At 36.2% G+C, this 5,370-nt stretch overlaps 1 long non-coding RNA gene across 1 annotated transcript in view; it reads right to left on the reverse strand.

Annotated features, from left to right (window-relative positions):
• Positions 1-2,987: 2,987 nt before the first annotated feature.
• LOC105805452 overlaps positions 2,988-5,370 on the reverse strand; it is a 17,112-nt gene continuing 14,729 nt past the window's right edge. The window contains exon 3 of the long non-coding RNA XR_001137211.1: positions 2,988-3,064. This is a non-coding gene — a long non-coding RNA (uncharacterized LOC105805452). The remainder of the gene's footprint in view (positions 3,065-5,370) is intronic.

Consider the following 5,370-nt stretch of genomic DNA (forward strand, 5'->3'; position numbering starts at 1 on the left):
TGATTTTTAGTAAAATTCATGGGGTTGTGCAACCATCTCTGCAATCCAGTTTTAGAACATTTCCATCAGCACAAAAAGTTCCCTTGTGCCCATCTACAGTCAGTCCCCACTGTGACCCTCACCCCCTAGCTCAGGTAACCACTGGGCTTCACAGATTTGCCTTTTCTGAAAATTTCATGCAAATGAAATTAAAAAAATATGTAGTCTCTTGTCTCTGGCTTCTTTCACTTAATATGTTTTTAAGATTCATCCATGTATCAGTAGTCGTTTCTTTTATTGCTGAATAATATTCCATTATATGGATGTACCACATTGTGTTTATCCATTCACTAGTTGATGGACATTTCGATTGTTTCCAGTTTTTCCTATTATAAATAATGCTGCTATGAACATTCACAATAAGTCTTTGTATAGACACATGTTTTGGGGGTTCTTTGGGTGAATATGTAGGAATAGAATTGCTGAGTCTAGTGTCAAATTTATGTTTAGCTTTTTAAGAAACGCCAAACTGTTTTTCAAAGTGGCTGTACCATTTTGTATTTCCACCAGTTTCTCCCCGTTTTTATCAACAATTGGCAATTCACAATTTTTTTTTTTTTTTTTTTGAGACAGTCTCACTGTGTGGCCTGGGCTAGAGTGCCATGGCATCATCCTAGCTCACAGCAACCTCAAACTCCTGGGCTCAAGCGATCCTTCTGCCTCAGCCTCCCGAGTAGCTGGGACTACAGGCATGCGCCACCATGCCCGGCTAATTTTTTCTACATATTTTTAGTTGTCCGATTAATTTCTTTCTATTTTTAGTAGAGACGGGGTCTCGCTCTTGCTCAGGCTGGTCTCGAACTCCTGAGTTTGTCAAACAATCCACCTGCCTCAGCCTCCCAGAGTGCTAGGATTACAGGCGTGAGCCACCGCGCCCGGCCGGCAATTCACAATTATTGAAAGTAGAGTATTGGAATCTGCAACAATTGTTGAATTGCCCATTTCTCCTTTCAATTCTGTAAGGTTTTGCTTCGTGTATTTTGGGGCTCTGTTATCAGGAATACTCGTTTCCTAGAGCGGTCCTAACAAATTATCAAAAACTAGGTGGCTTAAAACAACAGAAATTTATTCTTCATTGTTCTGGAAACTAGAAGTCCAAACTCAGGTGTTTGCAGAGTCATGTTCCCTCTGAAGGTTCTAAGGAAGAATTCTTCCTTGCCTCTTCTCATCGCCCCAGGAGTACCTTGGATATGGCAAAATAACTCCAACTGTGCATCCATATCACATGGTCTTCCTTGTGACATTCTATATGTTCTCTCCTCTTCTTATAAGGACACTAGTCATTGTGTTTAGCCCCCCATCCCACCCCAATCCAGTATGATCTTAATTAATTATATCTGCAAAGATCCTATTTCCAAATAAGGTCACATTCTGAGGTTCTAGGTGAACATAACTTTTGAGGAGGATACTGTCCAACCCACTAGAGTGTGAATATATTTATATTGTTATATCTTCCTGATATATTAACCCTTTTACCATAATTAAATAATCTCTCTTTGTCTCTGGTAATATTTAAAAAATTTTGTCTGTATTTTATTAGCTTCATAAAATCAACTAAAAAGTATTCTATCCCCTTTCATGTTCTGGAATAGATTATTATATATAGTATGAGACTCATTCATTGCCTGAGAATCCTAAAAGAATTGAGTGGAAAATATGCTTAGCGTCAATTTATTTTGGGATAACATTTGTAACTTCTTTCATGATTAGCAGTTTTGTTTGTTTGTATGTTTGTTTTACTTCTTGAGTCAATCTTGGCAATTCAGAGGTAATACGTTTCTCAACAGGAGTTCTACTTCCATTTTGCATGGGTCAGTTCTTTATTGTTTAGGACCACCACATACCATAGGACACTCAATATTTTGGGCCCCTCTCTACTAAATGCAGTGACTTTCCACAGTCTTTATAACAACCAGATCCATATCCCCTGTGCATTTCCAAATGTCCCCTGGGGAGTAGGAGTCATTTGAGAACCAATGACATGGTTAAGCAGGTAGACAGACTACAGAGCCAGACTGCTTGGGTTTGCATACAAGCTCTGACCCTACTGAACAAACCTTGTTCAAATTACTTGACCCCTCTGTATCTCAGTTTCCTTATCTGTAAAATCAGAATAGTAATGGTACCTATTTAATTTTGCTGTTGTGATGATTAGTTGATACATATAAAGTTCTTAGAACAGTGCCTGATATGTAGTAAGTGCTTGATAAATATTAGCAAATATTACTCCACAAATTTTATCATCTCAAGAACTTTATATATGGCAGGACAATATTTCTGAAATATTGACTTTTTTTTCTCCTGTTAGTTCACTTTTTCCTTGCCCCTCTTTCCATACTCCCTTTAAGCAGCTGGGCAGCTGTGAGTTCATTGCTTTGGTAGAGGGATAAACCAGACAAGAAAACAGGAAAAAAAAAAAGTCTTCTAAGACTTCATTTCTAAAACTTTAGCTTTTAGAGGAATAGAGAAGGTTCCATGTATAGATTGAATATTTGGAAGAAACATTAACTAAAAACAACTGGGCTTTCTCATCTCCCTGTAACCCTACCCCAAGCTGTAAAAAGCCCAGAAAGAAATTTCTACAGACTGAGGAAGAAGAGGATATGGTGGGAAAGTGGTAAGAGTTATAGATATTGAGAGATCCTTAAAAAAAATGGGTCCTGTACTCTGTTTCATAGAGTACCAGGGAAGCAGTAAATGTCCATACAAGTATGAGGGCTCTGAGGTGAGGGGAGGAGAAGGGTTGAATTCTGAACCTTAGGATAGTAACATGAAACAAGAGAAGACATGACTGGGAGATGAGATTACGTTGACCAGGCTTTAAATAACCTTGCATTTAGTGCCTAAGCATGGCAGAGAAAGAGCAGAATTATGCACATACTCCTACAGGTGATATAGAATAAAAGAGAGAGAGTGCCACCATACCTGAAGGTATCAGGCAGACAGGAATGAAACCATCTTAGTGACAAATGGTGTGGATCAATGACTGAGGACGAGACAGGATCATGGACATCTCAGAAGGTACCTGCATGAACAGATAATATTGAGGACTAGGTGAGTACGTGTACCTTCTCTCCCTACTCTTGCCTTGGTAACACAGAGACCACCCCTACCCCACTCCCACCTCGAAATTAAACCCAAAGTAGGAAACTCCAGACTGACTGAGATCAGGTTTCTATCCTCCTCTAATGAACAAAAGCTTCAAAAAGAAAATAAAATGAATTATAGAAAAATAAAGTTATATTCCTTTCACAACTAGGATAGAGATTTCATACCTATACATTACAACAGTTGTTCATATTATTCTCTGTAAGTTCTTAAAGATATGTATCTGTTGATACATCCCTTTTGTACCTTTTATTTATTTTTTAGTAGATTCATCAAAGGTTTGACCAGTTTATTGGGATTTTTTCAAATTTTTATTTTTCCTGTCTCTTAAAAGTCATTAAGGTTTTTAATCTTTATTATTTCCTTTCTTCTACTTTCCTTTGAGTTGTATTTTAGTTGTTCTCTTTTTAATTTCTTGATTAGACGAATTTTGTTTTCCTAATTGGACCCTGGATGATATCACATTCATATAGGTGAATTAATTTTATGGCTTAAATGAGCAAATATAATTTTCTATAACAAACGTATAGCAGAAATTTGGTAGCTATCAAAGTTAAAACTTATATTGAGGACTATTAAACAAATTCTTGGTAGTAAATAGCTTACTAACTCAGAAAACTTCTTGCCCTTACTTTGCAAACATTTAAAGAAGTCCTGTAATCATGATTAGAAGAAATTGAGCAAGAATGCACTTAAATGTAAGATTTTTCCCATTAGCCTAAGGCTTTTTCTTATTTATAACACAGAATTCCCTGAAATGTAAATATTATTTAGCCCTTTCTCCTTTATCTGACTGAGGATGTTAAAAACTACTTTAAATTCTCAAAATACTTGTGGCAAAAAGATTATTTCCTCTCAGTGTTCCTGTTCGCTATCATTGTACACTATGGCCTATAGTTTCCTTCCATTGTAACAGGATGAATCAAAGTATATTTGGATTTTTAATTTTTATTTATATATTATCCTGAAAGAAAGCCTAGATATCACCAATGGAATATTGTAAAAGAAGGGAATTAACAGCCAGAAGTTTATCTTATGATTGAGAGGAGAAAAAATGGCGTAAGACTTATATTATTAGCATAAGCATCTTCTAAATTCTGGTCCAGGTGCCTCATATGCTGGATGAAGAAATAAAGATGCAGACAGGATGATAAGCTCAAAGTTAAAGGTCAAAAGTAGGATTTTGATAAAAAACTGGATTTTGTTCTTGTTTGCCCTTACCTTTTTTTACACTAACTATACAAGGGCTTGATGGAGTAAAAAAAATACAAACTTTACCCTGAGAAATCTGACTACAAACACAACTATTGTTATAATAAACATCAATTAAACATTGTCTATTTTTAAAACCCTGAAGAAAACAGAAGGAAAAAATAAAGATAAGAGCAGAAATTTGAGAAAATAGGAGGAGATGCAACATACAGAATCAATGAAGCCAAAAAGTGGTTCTTAAAAAGACCTACAAAAGACACAGTCTCTAGCATGATTAAGAAAAAGGAAAGGGCTGGCTGCGGTGGCTCACGCCTATAATCCTAGCACTCTGGGAGGCCGAGGCAGGAGGATTGCTTGAGCTCAGGAGTTCAAGTCCAGCCTGAGCAAAAGTGAGATCCCTGTCTCTACTAAAAAGAGAAAAATTAGCTGGGTGTCATAGTACGTGCCTGTAGTCCCAGCTACTCTGGAGGCTGAGGCAGGAGGATTGCTTGAGCCCAGTTTAAGGTTACAGTGAAGTATGATGACACCACTGCACTCTACCTACTCTGTCTCAAAAAAATAAAAAAGAAAGAAAAAAAAAAGGAAAGAAGGCAAAAAATTACATATATTAGGAATAAAAAATGGGATATAATTACAGACCCTTTATTCAAAAGGCAAGAGGATTGTGGGCCCATAAATTTCACAATTTGGCTAATATAAACAATGTTATGCCAAAAAAAGAGTAAAACTTAGGTAAATGGATTAATTCCCAGAAAAATATAGTTTAACCAAAACTAAATCATGAGAGAATTTTTATTATCTGAATAGTCTTGTAACCATTAAAGAAATTAAATTTATAGTTAAAAATCTTTTCACAAAGCAAAACCAAAAATACCAGGCCCAAATGGTTTTATAGGTGAGTAACACCAACTTTTGAAGAAACAGATTTCTAAGCCTATAAACACTCTTGAAAGAACAGAAGAAATAGGCCCACATAATCTTGATCTCACAACCATACGAGGTTTTCATGAG

The sequence above is a fragment of the Propithecus coquereli genome, unplaced genomic scaffold (assembly GCF_000956105.1).
Source record: "Propithecus coquereli isolate 6110/MARCELLA unplaced genomic scaffold, Pcoq_1.0 Scaffold129, whole genome shotgun sequence".
Taxonomy (NCBI): domain Eukaryota; kingdom Metazoa; phylum Chordata; class Mammalia; order Primates; family Indriidae; genus Propithecus; species Propithecus coquereli.